Source organism: Triturus cristatus, chromosome 2_2 (assembly GCF_964204655.1).
Source record: "Triturus cristatus chromosome 2_2, aTriCri1.1, whole genome shotgun sequence".
Lineage (NCBI taxonomy): Eukaryota > Metazoa > Chordata > Amphibia > Caudata > Salamandridae > Triturus > Triturus cristatus.
The window spans coordinates 1,193,050,597-1,193,073,664 of record NC_140582.1 but is presented as its reverse complement, the minus strand read 5'-3'; the positions used below and the strand labels follow the sequence as shown (position 1 = coordinate 1,193,073,664).

Here is a 23,068-nt window from a genome sequence, read left to right as displayed (position 1 = left end):
GGGGACTTGCACAAATGTAGTTTTGCTGAAGTTCACTTTTAAGGACAAACGTAGACTTTGTTGCATTAGGACTAGCGAGGGCAGTACTTAATTTGCCCTGGATGTTTCCGGTGCTCAGCATCGGCGCTTAATTGTCAATACCGGAGTTTGTGACAGTCTGCCTGCCACAAGGTGGTGCTGTTTTGCCAATTTAGAGATGACCACAACAACAGTTAATTATTAATGTAATATACATTAACAATTATTATTACTTGCCACCCAAGTCATTTTTATTGCTTTGGGGGCCTGGAATAGTCCGTATTGTCACACATGTGTAGAGTGTGATGTTAGTAGTTGTGTTGTTACTATCACTGGCAGCATGGCAGGGGGCAATGGGTGGTGGAAGGTGCAGTAGCCTCCTTACGAGAGCCCTGGAACCTTTTTTTTTTTTTTAAACAAATTAAGCACTGAGAGAGGGACACATCTGAAATCCACCTCCAGTACTGAATAGGGAATAGCCAGCCTCGCTAGAAAGGGACTTGTGTATGCCGCCCAGTCGAGACACTAGAGTGTCGATGTTAAAACACTGGGGATATTATTTAATGTGTTGCCTGTATTAATAATGGCACTTATTAGGTCTTGTGTAGACAGCGCATGCGCAGTCTCTTTGAGAAATGTTGTTTACTGTTCGTGGGCTTGCAGGCCGCCCATTACTTACTATTTGTTTGCCTCCCCTAGAGCATGGCCCAAGTACTTGTGTCCTTACACTGCTCGCACTTTTGGGAGCAATTTTTTCTTTTTGATGGGCCACTCTCCAATGTGCACCTTTTGTAGCTGGCTCTGCCGTGTGCTCCCTGCCATTTGTTTTCCCTGCTTGTTTACTTAGTTTTCACTACTGTTTGCAACAGCATCTCGGCCACAGCCTTGCTGTGGTTTATTATTATTTTATTTTGTTTAGCAATTTTCATTTGCATGAGTTTCTGTTTAACTTGTGACTGCGAGGGGACCTTGCACATGAGTGTTTGTTTATTCTTAACTATAGCACACATTTTCCTATTGAGTGAACTGCTTGCCTGTTAAACACACACTCTGTAGCTTTCTCTTTCCTTTGAGATCAGAAAATGTGCTTCCAATGCTCTCTTCTCTTGCAATGTTACAAGTTAAATTTCACTCATCTTTTTTTTTTACATGAGTCTGTTATCTAATTTGCCCCATAGTCGCAAGCAGTTGTGGCGACGCCGGGGCTTTTAGGGTTTCCCCAGCTTCAAAGGCCACTGACCTGCAGGTAACAAGACCAAAATTGCTATGTGTTTCGTTATGTGCACAGCTGCGAACAGCTGGTTTTTTTTTTTGTCTTATTTCAAGGTGGGGATTCTCATTCAAGTCCCAGTGGTGCCTCACCTTCTTGTGATTATGGTGCAAATGTGTTAACGTGAACATGTAAAAGAAACACAGTAATCCAGCCCCCCCCCCCCCCATAACATCGCAAGTAAAAGCAGTATGGGAAGCAAACTAAACGGACCTTGCGTCTGAAGGCTTGTTAATTTACCTTTATTCCACCTCGAGCAAGGCTGTATTTCAATTCTTTTGTTAGCTTTAAATAATATTTGCAACTGCGCCTCACAACCTAAGCTAATTTTCAACACTACTGTACCAAATAACGAGCGTCATGGACACACTGTTTTTTCCCTTTAAAATAAATAGCATTTATTCTTAGCTCAAGCACACGTTATCATATTGGGGGAACTGCTTGCCTGTTGTACACACACTCTGTTGCGTTCCATTTCCTTTGAGATAATAAAATGTGCTTCCCACCTCTCTTCAGTTACAATATTATGGGGGAAATTTCATTCATCTTTTTTACAGATGTACAGTAATTAATTTGCACCATAATCATAACAATTTCCATCAATTTAAATTAAATTATTTCATATATTTGAATTAAACAGTCCTTTCTATTAAGCATGATGTGTATTTACTATAACACTACCCATTATCCAGCTTACTTATTACCTACCACTACTCATCCCATTCTCTATATTAAGCCCCCCCAAAAAAGTGGTGTTGACCATATCAAAGGTTTTTTAAGACAGCCGTTGATCGATTTGCTACTTCAATGTCACGTTTTAATTCAAAGCTCCTACCATCCCTCATGCATTAATAGAAAACAAAAGAATAATGTCTGTTTCATAGCAATTTAGAAACAAATTTTGGTGCAGAGCAGGAATATCGACGGAGAAATATCGTGGGACATAAATATCGCCGCAAAAATATTGGGGGAAGAAATATCGACAATAAAAATATAGTTGACAAGAATATCTACTGACAGGTAAGTAATATCGATTACAAAAATATTGTAATAAATATCGTTTACAAAAAATATAGTTTACATAAATATCGATTTATTAATAATATGTATTTTAGTGTTTTTAATGAGAATTGTTTGTCATTTTATTATATGTTTTAGAATTTTACTAGTTATTAATTTATTTTAAGTTTAATTCTGCGTTTTTAGTTCCGTAGCGGGTTGTGGGTTTATAGGGTAATAGGGTGGGAAGTAATTTAAATATATATATTTAAATACTAATTTATAGTAGTTAATTTTGTTTTCTTAAATTAGAATTTTGCGTTTTTAGTCCCTTAACGGATTGTGGGTTTTTAGGGGAATAGGGTGGGAAGTAATTTAATTATATACAAATTATTGAATAATTAATGTCTTAATTGATTAATAATAGTTTAATAATTAGTTGTTAATTAATTTCAATTAGTCAATTAATAATTGATTATGTTAATTGTTTAATTTTAGGTGTGTTGTGGTGTTTCTATGTGTAAATGGTGTGAAAGGTGATAAGAAATTAATTAATTAGTATTTTATTGTATAAAACACTTTTATAGCGCAACTGTCACCCTGTGGGTATCCTGGCGCTGCGACTTAGAAGATGACCACTCCAAATATTGACCTGATTATCAGTGAGAAGCATTATGCTCGTTCCATGCGAACAGCAAGGCTGTCAGACTTTTTCTGAAGCATAGCAAGGAGTTGGCTTGTCTAATGCTCTGGGGCAGCTCGTTCCATAGGCGTGAGGCCGCAACCCCGAATGCTCTGCCTCCCATCCTAGACTTCTTGAATCTGGTAGTCATTACCAGATTTGCACTGGAGGATCAAAGCTGCCTCTTAGGCTTCTACCAAGTAAATTTCTCCTGCAAGGCTACTGGACCCAGGCCATGTACTACTCTAAACACAATACAGAGCGACTTAAAACAAACTCTTTCCTTAATAGGCAGCCAATGAAGATCCCTCAAGGTCAATGCCGTGGAGGACCTACGCTGCCTATTTAGCACCAATTTTGCTGCTATAGACTGGACTCTCTTCAACCCCTGCAAGATGAAAAGTGGTGCTCCCAGATACAGGGAGTTGCAGTAATCCAGTCTACTCCAAATTATGCTCCTTACTACAAGAGGTCTAGTATCACTAGGCAGTAACGGGAGAATCTGCCGAAGCACTCTCGGCAGGGAAAAACAGATACTGACAGTTTTATTGGCCTGTGACTCCATTTGGAGGTTATCATCTATCAAGACCCCCAAATTACGCAGCCATGGAGCCAGGGGTTCATCCCCGGGGGTGAATTTGAACTCTAAAGGTAGATGTTGAGACATTCTGGTAGTGGAGCAATATACCACCTCTGTTTTCCCCCCATTAAATTGCAGGGAGTTTTTCCTGAGCCAGCTTGATGTCTGGCGCATACATTCCTGGAATGTATCCATGGTCACCGCTTGTTTCCCCTCAAGGGAAAACACTAATTGGGTATCATCAGCGTAGTTGATCAGGTCAATTCCAAAGGACTTGATAATAGGATCAGAGGGCTCAGGTAGATATTGAAAAGAATAGTGCTGATTGCAGAGCCCTGTGGCACCCCGTGGCGCACCGGAGACTTAATGGAGGTGAACGGTGTCATGGTCACGACCTGTTGTCTCCCTAATAGATATGATTGGAAGCCACTTCAGAGCCCGTCCTTTCACCCCTATATTTTCCAGTCTTTCCACCAGTACTGTATGACTCACGGTATCGAATGCGGCCGACATGACCAGTAACACTAATACAGATGGATTACCATTGTCGGCACGCATAGTAATTATTAAATTCAATTGTGTAATTAATTTTAGGTGTGTATTGTGGTGTTTATATGTGTAAATGATGTGAAAGGTGATAAGAACTTATTTTCTTATAGATTAATTAATAAATAATAAATAATTTTTCATTAATTAATTAGTAATTATTGAATTTAATTGTGTAATTAATTTTAGGTGAGTGTTGTGGATATTATAGTGTTAAATAATGTGTCATTATTTTTTATTATCTTTGTTAATAATAATATATTTAAATGTATAGATTAATTATGTTAATATTGGAAATTATATTTAATAAACATTTTGATGGTTTTGTTTTTATTGTTTTGGAATCCAGCGCTTTCCCTACTGTTGCACTCACTGGAGGGGGAATAGTAATTTTTACCCCTCCACTATCCAACGCTTTTCCCTACTGTTGCACTCACTGGAGTGGGAATAGTAATTTTTACCTCTCCGCTATCCAATTCTTTCCCTACTGTTGCATTCACAGGAGTGGGAATAGTAACTGTTACCCCTCCGCTATCCAGCGCTTTCCCTACTGTTGCACTCACTGGAGTGGGAATAGTAATTTGTACCCTTACGCTATCCAATGTTTTCCCTACTGTTGCACTCACTGGAGTGGGAATAGTAATTTGTACCCTTACGCTATCCAACGCTTTCCCTACTGTTGCACTCACTGGAGTGGGAATAGTAATTGTTACCCCTCCGCTATCCAGCGCTTTCCCTACTGTTGCACTCACTGGAGAGGGAATAGTAATTTGTACCCTTACGCTATCCAATGTTTTCCCTACTGTTGCACTCATTGGAGTGGGAATAGTAATTTCTACCCCTATGCTATCCAACGCTGTCCCTACTGTTGCACTCATTGGAGTGGGAATAGTAATTTTTACCCCTCCGCTATCCAATGCTTTCCCTACTGTTGCACTCACTGGAGTGGGAATAGTAATTGTTACCCCTCCGCTATCCAGCGCTTTCCCTACTGTTGCACTCACTGGAGAGGGAATAGTAATTTGTACCCTTACGCTATCCAATGTTTTCCCTACTGTTGCACTCACTGGAGTGGGAATAGTAATTTGTACCCTTACGCTATCCAACGCTTTCCCTACTGTTGCACTCATTGGAGTAGGAATAGTAATTTTTACCCCTCGCTATCCAGCGCTTTCCCTTCTGTTGCACTCATTGGAGTGGGAATAGTAATTTTTACCCCTCCGCTTCCAGCGCTTTCCCTACTGTTGCACTCATAGGAGTGGGAATAGTGATTTCTACCCCTACGCTATCCAACGCTTTCCCTACTGTTGCACTCACTGGAGTGGTTATAGTAATTGTTACCCCTCCGCTATCCAGCGCTTTCCCTACTGTTGCACTCACTGGAGTGGGAATAGTAGTTTGTACCCTTACGCTATTCAATGCTTTCCCTACTGTTGCACTCATTGGAGTGGGAATAGTAATTTTTACCCCTACGCTATCCAGCGCTTTCCCTAGTGTTGAACTCATTGGAGTGGGAATAGTAATTTCTACCCCTACACTATCCAACGCTTTCCCTACTGTTGCACTCATTGGGGTGGGAATAGTAATTTTTACCCCTACGCTATCCAGCGCTTTCCCTACTGTTGCACTAACTGGAGTAGGAATAGTAATTTTTACCCCCTCGCTATCCAACGTTTTAAATACTAATGTTTTTATTTTGTTTTTAAATGTATGTATTATTTTTTTTAATAGTTTAATGTGTCAATTAAATATAGAGTATTTTATTTTATTTACAATTATTGATATGTGTTTATTTTATTTTTATATAATTAAAAAAGTTTATAAATTAAATAAAGATCATAGTTAATAAAATATATTTAGGTAAATATATGTATATGTACACTTTTTTGTGATTACGTTTATTAAATTAAGTTTGTTATAATTAGTTAAAATATATATTACATTTATTTTGTTAATATTAATATTATTTAATTAATTTAATTTATGTCGTTATATTTAAGTTGATATTATTTACATCTATATTTTTTATATCGATATTTTTGAGTCGATATTATTGTACTTACCTGTAGTATAGGGAGTCGATATTTTTGTAATTGATATTTTTACATCGATATTTTTTTCATTTATATTTTTAACATCAATATTTAAACATGGAACCCAATTTTTAAAGTACAACCACAGTGCTGTCCAACACTGCTAAAATAAACCAAACTGATAGCTCTCACAGATGCAAGAACTATTGGCTTTGCCAATGCTTGTTTCATAAAAGCAAGAATTTACCTGGATAATCGCCGTATTGCAATTACTGTTTGTACTTTGAGTCTTATTCCTGTGCATGCCTCTCACATACCTCCCACTCGAAGAACCTTGGATTGCCTGACCCCAGCTAGCACAGGGGAGCTGAAAGGGATAATGCTGGGCCCAGTTACTTCATGGATCATAAGTAGGACTTTTCGGCTTTGTAACCCCTTCCAGGCCCTGGCCCTCTGGAATGGATTCTATCAATGTTATTGCATAGATCTGATGACTGTTTGCTGGCTGACCATCGTTGTTGGTCCTATCCATTTTCTCACATTGGTTGCTTGTGTGTGATCTTTTAATTGCTCTTTCTAATTTAACAGTAAGACTACTCATTAAATACCTGTAAAAGTCATGATGTATTTTCTTTATCACATTTTGTATCACCAAGTAGATTTTTTTATTTTAAGACGTTTCTATTGGAGGGATTCAGTAATAGACAATTCAGAAGGAGTTAGATATGTGACAAATATACAAGTTTTGCAACTGAAAGAAGGCATTTGTACATGAAAAATAAGCACTATACAATTGCATAGAGCCAAAACAAGGTATAAACAGCAAATGGTCAAACATAGAGGTTGAGCCCAACAGAGGAAAATAGAAAGGGAGAGTAAATAAGTAGGAGCTAAGGGGGAAGGAGAAGTTGTATAATGGTATATGTTGGGAAGAAGGAAGCATCTAAGCTATGGGTGGCAGTTATTCAAGGAGGTTGCACTTTTTCTAAATACGAATCCAGCTTAGACCACTAGAAGCGGAAAGATTTATTGTTAAAATCACAATAGTGCAAACTGTTGTCCATGCTTCTTGTGAAACCTACCTAAGCCCACCACGTATGGTAAGAAATGTTTTTGGAGTTTTTCCAAGTAGATTTAATATATTTTTTCCCCCACATTATCTTTTTGCTGAGTAAGAACAGGCTTGGAGAGTGATCTGTTTTCTTGGTTTTCTATGTACAGTCTTTGGACCTTTTGCTTTCTTCAGGCTTTCCAAGCCCTGATTTTATCAAGTACTTACAATGCAGTGCATTTGCTAATTAGAGGTGTGCACTGTTGTAGCTACCTCATACAGATTCCTGGCAAGTTGGTTTTGGAAACGTTTACAATGGTATGGGCGTGCCTTTGCTCTTGCAGTGATTTCACTTTGTATAGTGATTTCCATAGAATTGTCATTTGCAGGTTGTTCCTGCATCAATAAGAGATCTTGACAGCTTTTTGAACATGGTGTTTTTATATGTGCAATTCCTAACGCTCAGTTATGTCTGTGTTTATTTATTTTTTAATACTGGACGCTTTATCGCTTGCTCTTATAAGCTTCTGGTATTTCAGATTTCACCATTCTTAAACATATTTTCATGGATCCTCCTTTGTTGGGTGCAAATAAATGTGAGAATCGGGAGAGCATGTATGTGTATAGAACTGCTTTGTGGGACTTGGTCCTCCCTTCTGGGTCACCTGCAATTGTTTTGCTCTCACCCCTCCTGTTTTCTTTTTTATTTGTTTTTATTAGGCCTCTGTGTAATTTACCACTGCTAACAAGTGCTAAAGTGCTTGTACTCTCGCTTGAAAACATGGTAAAATTGGCTTACTCTTATTGGCACGTTTAAATAACTTATACGTCCTTGGTGTGTGGTACTGCCTGTATCCATGGCCTGTAAATTAAATGCTACTATTGGGCCTGCAGCAATCATTGTACCACCAACTAAAGTAGCCCATTAAAACATGTCTCGGGCATGCCATTGCAGCCGCGTGTAATGCAGTGATAAGCTACCAATTCAACCTGGTGTATTAAACCTTTTGCCAGGTGTACACCTTTCTTTTTAATACATTTGTCACCCCTAAGGTAGGCGCTATACAGCCCATAGGAAAGGGCTGTAACGCCCTGAACGTCTCAGGATCGTTTAACAGACACGATAATGAGGACGCAACCACTTGTGAAGGGTTAGTTATTTTATGAAGGCAAAAACAATACAACGAATAAACAAAAGTTATAGTCACTGGAATCCTCCAGGCTAAGTACGTTACCAGCCCACAGCACGGATGGTCCTAACCGTCCTCTGCATATACGCCGATCCCGGCGTATGCCAACAGAGGGCAGAAATGAAATGGCCGACAATGCCAATCGGTAGGCTGTGAGGGGCACGACGAGTGTTGGGGAGAATCGAGGAGTCAGGGAAACACCCAGCCGGGGTCTCTACCTGAAGAGAGCAGCCGCTCAACCTCTTCCTCCGACTGCACCGGGACGCGGAGTCACCTCCTGGTGATGCGTCACCGATACCCCAATCAAAAGCAAGAAGACTGAACCGAGAGCAGCCGCTCGATCGATCCTGTGGACTTCCGAGTCTGTAACGCGGCAAACACCTCCTGGTGTGCGTTACAGCTGGCAGTCCCTGTATCTCTGGTCGGGCTGGGAGTTACGACTCCAACCAGCAAAAGCGCCACTGCGCTTTGACTCAGCCGAGTCAAAAAGCGAAGCTCAATGGTTGACCGGTAGAGCTTCCGGGTCCTTCACAGGTGACGATGGGGCAAGACACGGCCCAGGGAGTAACGACTCGACCTACCTCCGTTCTTGCCTTACTGGAGCACCACTCCGGAACACTGCTCTTCACGAAGCAGGTACGTCGGTGTAAACACAATATCCGACAGCCTTGTACCTCCCGGTTCCTCCCTTTATAGGGCGTGTTTTCCTTGAGTTATGTAACAGCTCTCCTGTTTACATAAGGGCGTGTTTTCCCTTGAGTTATGTAACAGCTCTCCTGTTTACATAAGGGCGTGTTTTCCCTTGAGTTATGTAACAGCTCTCCTGTTTACATAAGGGCGTGTTTTCCTTGAGTTATGTAACAGCTCTCCTGTTTACATAACCTCTCAACCGCTAAGCATCCTGGGAGATGTAGTCCGTTTACGCTGGTTACCGTTTTCCTCCCCTCGCATGACAGGAATTCTTGACAAGGGCGTAGTTTTGTTTAAAAAGTAGGAAATGTCTTTGTCAGTTTTACATTTCCTGCTATTGAAAAAACCCTAAATTCATGTTTCACTACTTTGAGGCCTATCTCACCCATTAGATAACACTGCTAACTTTTCATTGGATACTGATGGGGATATCAAGCTTGGAATAAAATTAATTGTAATTTTAAAATCTCTTTCATGGTAAAGTCTGATCTAAAGTCACAATTTTGAAAATTCTACTTTTCGAAAGTTGGAATACTGTTGTGCTAGCCTATGTCACATGAGTGTGAATAGCCTAGCTGTTGGGCTTTGTGTATTACTTCCAGACAGTGAGACAATAAGTGTTGGCATATGGGCCATCCTGCTGGATGGCTGCGGATGGAGCTGTTCCCTGCCCCACCTACACTTCAAAGGGCTGCCTTCAGCACACACACACACACACACCGTTACCTGATGCTAGTCTTTTGTCAACCCAGACTTCTTGGAGCCTTGGCAGGGGAAGAGAAGAACTTTCCCGAAGCAGATGTAGTGATAACTGGGGAATCCCCATACTTCAAACGCTGGCCCAAGATTTAAATATTGGACCTTTTGGATAACCTGTTACTATGTAGCAACGTTTTTATGATTTCTAATATAGGAGTGGACTCTGGGTGTTCTGCCCTGAGCTGTGGTGGATTGATGTTTGATTGAAACATTACACTAAACATAACTATGAGAGGGAACAAATGTAGTGACCCTTTCTTTATGTGTTTTTTGTCCCCCTTCTCTCCGATGTAGTGCAACAGGAGTGTACTCTCTAGGGGGACACCTCGGGTGTAGGAACAACTGGTTCTCACACCCCCTTATTTCGGGTAACGAGGTGATTTATATCCTGGGGCTGGTTGTGTCCTGAAGAAGGCCGGCGTGACCCTTCACTATGGGCACAAACCTCAGGGCTGAAACATGTCGACTAATTGGCAGTAAGGAGGGGTGTAAGGAGCCTATAACTTCTCCCAATCACCACCATCCTTCACGTTTTTAATCCTGGCCAGAGGATCCAGGAATAAATTGGATGTACAGCGACACCTCCGAGCTAGTTTTAATTTATCCTGCACATTCACTTCCAGTGATCCGAGTCACTTTATACTTTCATTTTTAGGTCGAGCCTAGTGCAGCCCGCATGTTCTGCCCTAGGAGATTCCTCTTGGAATCACTTTCTGCAAACTCGCGTGCGTGTCGTGTTCGATTTTCCACACATGCTATTAGCCTTTGCGTGTAGCTTTCAAAAATGAAAGCACGCAATTGGCCAAAAGCGGGTGCATGTTCCACCTTTTCTAAAAATTTTTACTCCCACAGCCTTTAGCTGTCGGGAGCGAGCAGCGGTGCGCAGCATGCCATCTGTTGTGGATCATGTTTCATTTCAAGACCTTGTAGCTTTCCTTACAAGGCGCGTCCCCTCCGCCCCGCCAAGGGACAGACCCCACCGCCACAAGAGTGCGTGCTTCTTTTCCAGCACTCGCATTCATGACAATAAGATACTAACAAGGCGTTTCGCCTTCACCCTGGCTAAGGGACAGGCCCCACCACCAGAAAAGTGCGCACTTCTTTTTCCAGCACTCGCATTTTATCTATGTCAGTATTCTCTTCCTGCACCGTTATCTTTGTATTAGTATGTTATTGTCAAGACATTTGCTGTATTCTGAAGTTGACCTCTATAGTCGCCTCTTTTTCGGTACCATCTTAAAAATTGACCGCACCTTTTAACATTAGCGTTTTTTCATCACCGTGGTGTGTGCTTCCTTTTACACCTCTGCACAGCTGTGGTGTATGCTACCTTTGACATCTCTGCATAGTGCACAGCTGTGGTGCGTGTTTCCTTTCGCCACATTGCTTTTGGTCCTTGCTCGATCCAGGGGCATAATGCAGGCCCTAGCTGGGGGCTTAATTGGAGCTGGTTTCTGACGGTGCGCACATGGACACTTAATTATTAGCACTTGCTTTTTGTGCGTGCTTGCTGGCACTGGCTGCTAAATATTGCCTCTGCTTAGCTGTGGTGCACACTACGTTTCCTTTCACATCTCTGCACAGTGTACAGCTGTGATGTGTGCTTCCTTTCCCCCCATTGCACAGTACACAGCTTAGAAATTTACCGCACCTTTTAACATTCACGTATTTTCAGCACCGTGGTGCGTGCTTCCTTTCACACCTCTGCAGAGCTGTGGTGCGTGCTACATTTGACATCTCTGCACAGTGCACAGCTGTGGTGCGTGCTTCCTTTCCCCCATTGCACAGTACTCAGCTTCAAAATGGACCACACCTTTTTAACATTTGCATTTTTTCATAACCGTGGCGCGTGCTTCCTTTCACATCTCTGCGCAGCTGTGGTGCGTGCTACCTTTGACATCTCTGCACAGTGCACAGCTGTGGCGAGTGCTTCCTTTCACTCCACTGCACAGTAGTGGCATGTGCTTTACATAGTGCATACCAATTATGTGAAGTATAGCATAGAAGAAAAGCACGTCTTTGCATGGTCTCACAGTTTTTGTTTTATAGGAGTTGCCTTAAAGCCAGTTATCTATGCAAAACCACTGCACGCAACTGCACTCCCACAACACCAACCTCAGCATCACCCAGTCCAAGTGCAGCACCACCTCATACCTCAGCACCAGTGCAGACCACCTCAGCACCAAAACACTACCTCAACACCACCTCTGCACCACTGCAGCATCACCGCACTACCTCAGCATCAGTGCAGCACCACCACCTTAGCATCGGAACAGCACCAGCACAGCATCACTCAGTGCTACCACAGCATCGCTCAGCACCACCTAACCACCAGCACAGGATTACCTAAGCATCTTTCAACACCACCCACTCAACACAGCACTACATCTACATCAGTGCAACACCAACTCAGCACCAGCACAGCCCCACCACAGCATCAACACAACACCAACTCAGCACAAACGCATCACCAGTGCAGCATCAACTAAATATCACCAAACATCACTCAGCACCACCTCAGCATCACCCAGCATCAGTCAGCACCACCCCAGCATCACTCAACACTACCCCAGCATCACTCAACACTACCCCAGCATCACTCAACACCACCTCACCATCAATGAGCACCACCTCAGCATCACACAACACCACCTCAATATCACTCGGCACCACATCAGTATCACTTAGCACCAACAAGCACCACCTTCCACAAGCACACCACCTCAGTATCAAACAGTACCGCTTCAGCACCAGCACAGCATCAGCCCAGCATCAGCATAGCAGCAATGCAGCACCAACTCACCCCACCGCGGAATTAGCACAGCACCAACTCAGAACCAGCGCAGCACCACCTCAGCAGCAAATAATCCCTAATGCAGCACCATTGTTAGCATTAACACAGCACCACATCAACACCAGTGCAGCATCACCTCAGCACCAGCCTTACATTACTAAGCACCACTTAAACACTGCACCAACAAAGTATCAGTACCACCTCAACATCACTCAGCACCACCTAAGTATGATTCACTATCACAACAGCATCACTCAGAACCACAACAGCATCACTAAGCAGCACCTCTGCATCACTCAGCACCACCTAAGCACCAGTACAGCACCTTATCACCACATAACAATATTAGCATCAACACAGTAACACCTCATCATCAGTGCACCGCCACCACCAGTGCAGCAACAAGTCACCATCAGCACAGCACTACTTCAGATGCACTGCAGCAACACCTCATTATCAACAGAGCACCATCTCAGCATTAGCACAGCACCACCTTCACATCAGTGCACCACCACCAGTGCAACACCAGCTCAACACCTGCTCAGCACTTGCACAGCCCCACACCAGCAGCAATTCAGAACCAATACAGCACCACTTCAGCATCAATACAGCAACACCTCAACACAGAACAAAAATAACATCACTTGGCACCACATAAGCACCAGTTCAGCTACACAACATCGGCATAACTCATCACCACAACATCACTCAGCACCACCTCAGCATCACTCAGTACCACCTAAGTATCATTCAGCATCACCTCAGAACCAGCGCACCACCACTTCAGCATTACCTCAATATCATTCCGGATCACCTGAGCATCACCTCCGCCACTACTCACAACCACCTCATCATCACTCCACACCACTTCAGTTTGGCATAACAATTTGACATCTATTAATTCTCCACAAATAACTTTCCACTACTCATATCTAATTGAAATACTATTTCACAACATCCACCCTCCCGTTGTTTATAATCCCACACCTAACAATAAAAACTATAACCAAAATTAATTACAACAAGCAAGGACAAATTGACAGCAGTGCATAAACTAATAAACTAGAACACATTTTTTGTTTCAATTGTGGTTTTGGTACAATACTTCAGTTGTATATAATGTTTTTTTGGTTAGATATAGGGTGGCAGAAATAGTTACAACACTTTTTTTATTATAACTTGCCACCAAATATAGAGCTATTTTACCACCCCCTACTCCTTATGGTGTATTAAATATTGGACCGCCTGAGCCACTCCAGTACACTTCTGGACCTATGGACATTACAGAAGAATGACTGCTTTCCACCCCAGAGGACTGCGCCGCTGCTTGAGGCCTACCGTGCTCTCTAGAGGACTGGTCTGCTACCCGCAGAGGACTTCCCTGCTCTCGAAAAAGGAAGACTGGGCCTGCTTCCTTCACCTCAATCTACCTGAGTGAGTCCAAGGGTCAGTTAGCTGACTTCCTGTCAGCTACTGGGACACGACAAGCTCCAGAGGCCTCCCCTACAATTGCCCTGATGACAGGTTGCAACTGGACCTGCCTAAGCCCTGCTGGGCTCTGCTAGAGTGAGGCCCTGATCCCCAAGAGATGACTTTTCAGGCCTAGGACCTTTGGCTAGCAGCAATGTGCACTCCTCTTCAAGAAAAGCATAAACCCTGAAGTTTTGCATGACCGTGGATGGGCCCGTTCTGAGTAAGACCCTGCCGCCCATGACGATCAGCAACTTAAACCTCCAGTCAGTATAACTCTTTTAACCACATCGACGACCAGCAACACAAGTTCTGCACTTTGCGCTACACAGCTACAGTCCGTGGTGAATGCCAACGCGAAGCTACAGCAACAATTGTTTGCGTGGCCCGACCAGATGTTCGCACTACAGCAACGACCTTCCATGATGCCAGGCCTGCTCTCTGCGCTAAAGTGGTGACCATCAACAATGCTCTCCCTGCTCCTCCACTGCAAATGGAACTCTTTGTGACAGAATTTGAGACTGTCACTTTTTTAGCAGGACTAACATGGTCCCTCTCTCCTGCCTTTGCTCCTTAATGATCTGCCGGAACTTGTAACTTCCCCCAGTTTAGCTCGCCCAGATGACGAAACTGGCGCTCTGTGTTTATAGGCAGTAGATCTACCTAAAATGGAATATCTCAGATTCCTAATGATTGGATTTTTGTTATTGTGGTATCTATTTATTAAAATGTTCTCTTTCTAAATTTTTTTCTCAATAAATGAGCCAATTTACTGTGTTAAAAAGTTACATTAGCTCTAATCAAAACAAAAAGTGTAAGATCTCCCAAAAATCCTTGAGTTAATGAAATGTATACTATAACCCTTGACATATTTATATTATGAAGAGCATTTATGCAAAATACACAACAGAATACAAAGAAAAGCAATTTGAAAATAGCTGTTATATAATTTCAGTTTTTTAAGGAATTTGCACAAACCAGTACATTATAACATGACATGTCCTTAATTCTGAAAATGCTAAGGATGTTGAGGTCACATTCTCATTCTGAGTGCAAAGGATGTGACATCATTGTCTTCATACTGTATTCAAAGTTACAAACTAGTCAATACACGTACTGGGACCTTTCCAGGACCTCCTCGTGGCAGTGATCAGCCCTCCCGGCAGGGTGTTATCAGACTGACATAGCGATGCTGTTGGAATATTTAACAGATGCGTTGATGCAGCTGGCCCATCTGGAGCCAGACCTCTGCGACCAAGACTCCAGTACTGAGACCAAAGCTCCAGTACTGACGGGAAAGATTCCATTGTAAGGGGAGACTCTCCCCTATCCAAGAGTGCCCTTTCACACCTACTCACCCTGTCTCTTCTTCTCCCTGGAGGGTACTCTTGTTCCATACCCCAGTAGAATGAAAGTCCATCAGACATAACATTTTCTTTTCTGGTCCCTGGTAGCCAATTAGAGGAATCTGGATGAGGGGTGCACTGCTGTGAAGACAGCCTCCCACACCCAATCTTCACCATGTCCTTCTTAAAAGGGCATGAATTCTTTCCACTGAACATGAGGTATATTGTTGTGGGAGTGCTCCCCTTACAGGGCATTACTTCCCACCACCCAGATTTGGGAGAGGGGTCCTGTGTACCGCCATCCATTGCAGCATGATGCATGTTTGGCGAATGAAGAGGGGAAGCGAAATTCAGTGACAAATCCCTCCCACTGATTTGATGTGAGGGAAGCCCACCCCCACCACCCAGGACATTGCCCAGCTTCCCCAGGCCTCCAATAACAGTTAGACTAAACAGCTTCCACTGGTTAATGTGGTTGCAGCAGGGGAAACCATTTTCGATTTGTCCTCCGGTGAGTTGAAACTGGCCTGTCACTTTGGATGACTTTTTCCAATGTCCAGTGCAACGTATGGGTCAGATCTCCAATCCCCGATGGCTAGAAGGATAGGGGGAGGCACCCTTGGAAAGGGGAGACTTCCAGCAGTGCTCTACTGGAATGACCACTGCTCAAGAATGAGGGTAAAATTGTTTTTTCAGAGGTGCTTCTCTCCCAGTGGGGGCCAGGGATATGATTTTTAGTGAACACTCTGCGACACCTGACCTTACTCTCTTGTCTGGTCCACATTCTACTGCATGGGGTAAGACCAGTAGAGTTTCCAATAACCTTCACCTGGTAGATCTGTAAACCCCCTAGGCTTCAGAGATTTTAAAGGGAACTGAAAATACACCCTGTCCAGGATTAGCCCACACTGCCGTCTAAAGTGACACTGTCCATATTTCATCCTCCTCTGGCAGAAGGAAGACTTTGGGGGTTTAACAGGATTTGTAATGCACATTAAATACCAGGTAGATTTTCCATATAAAAAGTAATTACATGGACCAGAAGTTGGGTTTACCGATACAGGTCTTGGTCCTGCTACTCCACCCACACCATGCACATTAAAACTCCTCTGCGGGGAGTAGTTCTATGCTTGATTGGGAAAAAAAAGATGAAGAGTAGGGTAGCCTGTTGACAGCACGTAGCTCCCACTGACTGCCACTCTGGTGCTTTGAAATCCTGCACTGGGGGCACACTTGGTGTCCCTGTGCATAGTCCAGTCCAAACCGGTTGCAGGGGCTACCTGCCCCTGCTCTGGCGTGAAACTGGACAAAGGAAATGGGTGTAACCACCCCTCTTTCTAAACCCTCCCATAGAGGGGTCCCTAGAGTATGTCCAACCCCCAAACTTAGTATAAGTATGGGAACCCAGTCCTTGTGATTTTAGATTACCCTGGACAAAACTCTGCAACATATATCCTGGACCTTCGACGTTCTACTTTAACTAGAAGACTAAAGAAATCTCCCTTGGGGTCAAGGAGTGACTCCCCTGCTTGGCGGGCGCCAAAGAAGCAACTGTCCGGTCTGCAATTCCGAAGCTCCAGTTGGATGCCAAAGTTTCTGCATCACCAGAGGTGTATTTCCTGACTTCCTCAAGGCTACCCTGAGTCCACAGCAAAGCTGAGGCCCATGGCTATTGTGGGTGACGAGGAACCGTGACCCCTGGGAACAGCGTACTATTGCTGGTACATAAACTTCCTGTTTATCCTTGAAGTTCTACTTTGGGCTCCGAGTAGCCCCAGCCTTGAGCACTAACTGCGCCGAACATCTCTGGCCTTCACTCCACGAGTGACCCATGGGCCGGGTTCCAGTGTGACCGCTTGAGGCTCCTTAGCGATTGCTAGCCCATTGGCTAGTGGGTCCCCACGAAGGCAACTCCTCTTCTGCTTGGGCTTTCCTGGTTGCTCCAGATGTGCTCCGACTTACCCTTGCTGGGTGAGTCCCTCAGACCTTGCTGGTCTGCACCAACGTCCTTCTTCTTTTTCCACAACACTTGCCGTTGCCAAGGCTTGTTGGGTTCATTCTGGTCGCCAACACCATAGCACTCGATAGACTTCGTGGGACAGCTTAAATCCGGCTTGTGGACTTCGTCGACGCCTCCTGGACCTCGTGGCTGAAGAGTCAAGACACCCGTCAACTCACCTGAATCACCCGACATCTGTGGGCATTGGTCCATCGTGCCCCTGGTCACTGGCAAGTGACCCAGACTCTGACCCCTCTGCTTTCAGGTTCCTTCCATCATAGATCCAGGCTTGGATCACTTCAGACACTTCTCCTCTTCACGGCAGCAGCACTTCTTCGCCAGCTTCCATTCAAATCGACGAAGCGACCGACACCAAAAGACACCTATGCACCCGACTTTCCTAGGTGAGGTAACACGAGTACTCCGGTGCTCCCATGGCTGCTAGCTATGGGTGGGCGGAAATTGCATAATCGCGTTACGCAAATCCTCACGAAGACGCTAAAAATCTCCGCGAAGACGCAGAAATATCGCGAAGACGCGGAAGTTTTTGTCCCGCCTGTTCGCGATGTTTTTTACGTGATCGCGTTGGAAATGTGCCGCCAACTTGCCCATGCGGTCACAAATGGGCACAGCCATCTTGTTTTCACTTGTCCCGCCCACACGTGATGCTATTTCCTGTTCCAGGTCGCGCAATGCATGCTCGCGCTTGTTCGTGATAGGTATTTCCTGTTTGGGAACGCGTATCGCGTGTTCGCGACGCTTTTTGCGTGCTCGGGGGGAAAATATCTCGTGAACTTGCCCATGTGGTTGCAATGGGCGCGGCCATCTTGTTTTTCACTCTATGCTATGGTTCTGCGGCCTGCTTTTTAATCCTCCCTCTATCTTTTCAATCCTTTGTTTCTGAAAACTTTTTTTTGATCTTTTTTATTTATTATCTCTCTCTCTATTTTCCTGACTCTATATTTTTTGTCTTTCTCTACTTTTTGTGTGTTTTTTAACTACTTTTTCACTCTTTTTCTATTACCTGCTTTTTTCATTTTTTTTGCTTACTTTTTTAATTTTTACCTTTTCTTTTCCGCTCCCCGCCTACCCCAGAACCATGGCAAGGGCCAAAGGGGGCATTGCAGACTGAGCCGTGACCGCCTTCCTTGCGGCGCCCACAAGGGGTGCAGGCACGGGCCTTATTTGGGGAGGTGGAGTTGGCCGCACAGTTTTTTTTTGTGTAGCGCCACCTCCCCTTAACCCTGGCAGCAGGCGGCAGGCCTGGGTCTGGGTACGGGCTCCGGGAGCGTCGGCAGCGGTGGGGAAAGGTGCGCCGGGCAGTGTTTCGCTGCTCGGGTGTCCGGCACAGCGAGAACCAGCTGACGCACCGTGGTCCGATATCCTGGACCGGGAGCAGGACCTTCTGGACCTGCTAGGAGTGGAGGTCCCGGGTCTTGGTGAGTAGCTATTTAATTATTACTACTTTGTATTTGTTCTTCTGCTCTGTGTTATATATTGCGAATATATTTTTTTTCTGATCAGCTAGAATGCTGCTGCTTACATACATTTCAGGTAATTTACGTTTAAAAGTCTTTTGTGATTGTTATGACACAGGTGCTCTGCGCTACTAATCTTGTTATTTGCAACTTTGCGTTTGCGCTCGTTTTGCGTGATTATGTAAGAGTTTATTCTAGAAAACTTAAGTTAGGTAATGGTAGAGTGACTCTAGTCCTTCCTTTGTCCTGTCACAAAGTGATAGGAGTGGATTGATACTTAGGTTTAGTTACTTATTACAAGTTTGTAATTTTTTAGTGGTCTGCGACGCCCCCTCTATTACGTCACGTGCTGCTGAGTGCTGCTAGTGCTAACCCCAGTCCTTAGTAGAACCTTTTGTAGTTTGTTCAGTGAGTGCTAATAGGGTTAGCGCTAGCAGAACATCAGCATCAACCAGCCAACAATTTTGTGTATGCAAACATACAGGCATATGTCCTCCATTTATGCGTTTTTGAGGACTAAAAGAAGTGGAAATCCTTACTTAATGTACAATTGGCACGCCTGGAATAGGTGGGCTCGGTCAGGTGGTACGTACTACTTAGGCTTAGTTAGTATTCTGGAATCAGAAAGGAACACTGGATTAGTGTAGATAAATAATAACTAGTCGGTCCACGAATCCCCAGATACTACTTGTCGACCAGATTAGATAGGTCAATTGTATTGCAATTGTTGTTTACACAAATGTTTTTTTGACAGTCTTATGAAAATATTTTATTTGTTTCACACCAATCATCAATGTTTGTCTCTTTCTTTCTTATATCTTTCATGATCAGCACCCAGGGACAAGAAGACGGGGGCAGAGTCGGCGGGAGCAGTTCCAGTCGGACAGGAGGACCAGAACGAGGGCTCTTCTGCTGGCCCCAGTAAGTGTTCCCGTTTTTAATATTAATTCTTATTCACTAACTTTTACTGCACCGTATTTTTTTTCCTGAACTATTGTTTCCGTTTCCTAATGCTATTATTTATCAACAATTACCCTTCGATCTAGACTATCTGTTTCTAGATTCTTGTTATCCCTGCCTCTAACTGCCTCTGCTATGACTTTCTGTACTACTACTATTAGTCTGTCTGTAGCTAAGCATGCACAGTTGGCCATTCTTTATTTAAAAGGTTTTAAATAAAACTCAGATTCACAAGTAGCTCTAGCCATTGATGAGTCCAGTCCTTTGGGTTGTCCTCTTGTACTCCTTCTATTCTTCTTAATCTTTGAGGCTTTATTAATCTTGATGTTTTTCGACAATTCCCACCAACAAAATGCCCAAACAGATTTTACTATTTTGATAGGATAGGACATACTACTACTGTTGTAGAGATTTTCCACATACAGAACATTGCACAAGAAAATAGGATGTTGGTGATGGGAGGTTGGACCTTCCTCACACTCACACCTCAATCAGAACAGAACCCACCACAATCCCCTGCCCGACTAGTTATAATAGTGTTTCATTACTATTAGCTCTCCGAACCCCCCCCAAGATACCCAATGAGTAGACAACCCAGAACATAACACTCCCTACCTCTCAGTCGTGGAAGCAATGCACATGCACAGTTTGCACACCCTTCCTTTCGCTCGCTCACTCGTGTAAGTCCATCCACACCAAATACCACCGAGTCTATGTAAGTTCAAACATTTTATTTGCAACTGACAAGCTCTGTATGTTGTTCTATAATGTAGCACCAACAGCAAAATGCATAAGATTAAAACTATAAACATTGTTACACTTAGTTACACTTACAACTGCAAGTCCATAGAACGAAGAAAAATAAAAGCGAAATCATGATTGATGATAAGTGAACAGTGGTGGAAGCACCACCATCCCCTTTGTAGGAATAGGAATATAGTTTATATAAAATTATGAATGAAGGTCTCTGAGCGAATTCTGTGGACCCCTCACCTTAGAAGAAGCTAGTACTGGTTACATCATAAGCTCTGCAAAGCTCTGGTTCGTAGAAGGGAATCTTCCGTCTGTTAGGAGAAAAATGGTGCGCGTTAGTATATTGCAAGCATTTCTCAGCCGTGGCAAAAAGTGTAGCATTTTGGATAAGCAATATGGACTAACACCAGAACTCCATAACAAAGTGGCTTGTTTTGTTTGACCTTGTACGCAGCTCTTAGACAGTAGCAGTATGAGCTCATGTGGGCTCAAAGGCGTCACTCTTTATACAACAAGCTGCGAGGTTACAACGCGTGTGCTAACATAAAAGACACAAAGGTAAAATGGTAGCATGGCTCGGGCTAACTAAGCAAAGACTAGAATTACCCTAGGGACCATATAACTACTAGTGTCTACTCTACTACTACCTGATTTGTACGAGTGATGTATGTTGTATATGTATGTATTACTATTAACTCATTTGTCAATCTTTCTAGTGAAAAATAGAGGGAGGTGGATATGACACCTAAGCAATGTGTAATGTTTTTTCAAGGCGCGCTACCAACCACCAGTGCCCGGGCCAGCAGCGAAGGCGACGCGGCTGCTGACAGAGGAGAGGAGGAGGCGGCAGTTGCAGGAGGAGCTGCAGAGGGTGAGCCAGCAGCAGTGGCGGGCGGTGGTAAGTTAGATTCCTAATCCTTACTTATTGACATTACACTCACTGCAAGGGTGTACTGTATAACACTGTACAGTTGACTTACTAAGTAAGAAGTTGTTGTGAACGGTTGAAGACACCCTTTACTTAGCATTAGTAAAAGCATTAGTGGCGGGAGTGTTGAGTAACCAATGGCCTCTTCTATCTGATTTCAACTCAGCTGTGAAAGTTTTATGGAGAAGACTAAAAGTCAGATCAGATTACCTTGATGGATGGGTTGAACGAAAAGGAAGGAAGAAGGATGGGCGAGATTTAAGATTTATGACTGGCAGAGAAGGATTTGTGGGATGCATGCTGCATGCATAGGTGGCTGATAGGAATCAGATGCATGGTTGGTTGAATGCCTGAAAAACTCCCACAAATGTTAAAGTCCAAGAAAGTGGGAGGATAGATACATTCCACAAATGTTATGTACTGTGCTTACTAGTGCTACCGTGACACTATTTGACTTACTGCTTTGCTAAGAGTATATTTTACAATAGTCTTGTTTTTTCTTCTTCATATATAGCTACTCCTTCCAAGGGGAAACCTGTTGGCAGCGAAGGCCCGACACCGGAAAATGGAGGCCATACAGACCGAATATCGTCAGCTGGTAGTCCTGGAAGAGGAGGAGGAGGAGGCGGCAGCAGCTGCAGCCTCCTCCAATGCCCCGGGCCCCAGCCACCGCCTTCCAGTGGTACGGCGCCACCGTCTGGCAGCCGCCCGCTGCCGCCCCTCCATCAGTGCTGCCCCCCGTGGATGCAACTGCCACGCATTGATGCGCCGTGTTTCCCGCCTGGAGGAGCAAGTTTGTGTCCTCCTGAAAAAAAAATGCCGAACTTAGACCTTGTTATGATTGCCCCTTTTTTAATTATTCTTGGGGTGGGTGGGAATCAGGCATTGGGTTTTCTCTTTTGGACAATTGGACATTTTCTTTACGGACATTGGTTGGGGTTAGGAAGAGGGGTGGGTCAGGTGTGGGATTTTTTTACATAGTTTATTTTTGTTAGGGTATTAAATAATATATTTCTACTTAAGTTTACATACAATGTTGTTAATGTTTTCTGGCTGGGGTTACTGTTTTACATCACACTGTATCCTTCTTTCCTTGCTGGTGCAGGGCCACCTACAGCCAGTGTTTGTTTTTAATAATTGGATGGCTTTGTAAGACAGAAACAGATAGATGCGGCACCCCTCACCGAGTGACTTGTCCTACTAGTACTGTCAGTCTCTTCTACCCTAGGCACTCTGCAACTGGACTCAAAGGGGTGTGTGAAATTGAATTAATGAAAACATGTCCATAATTAATTATGCCTCCCCCAAACTTCTCTTACCTTTGCTTGATGTTTAACTTAGGCACAGTGATGGCTGCATGGTGATGATGGTTTTCTTTCCTAACATGCCATGGTTGTGGTGGTGGTAGCAGTAGTAGTAGTAGACACTGGCAGCAGCATTTGCAAAAAAAGAAAATGAGCTAGTCAGTAGCCTGAGAGAGACTCTTTGAGGAGTAGTAGAATGAAGGACAGTACAGAACTTA

General features: G+C 43.7%; 1 protein-coding gene across 2 annotated transcripts in view; it reads right to left on the bottom strand.

The window, feature by feature from the left end:
• The window catches only part of LOC146863365 (zinc finger BED domain-containing protein 6-like), a 223,956-nt gene that overhangs the window by 105,551 nt on the left and 95,337 nt on the right, over positions 1 to 23,068 (bottom strand). The window lies entirely within an intron of this gene.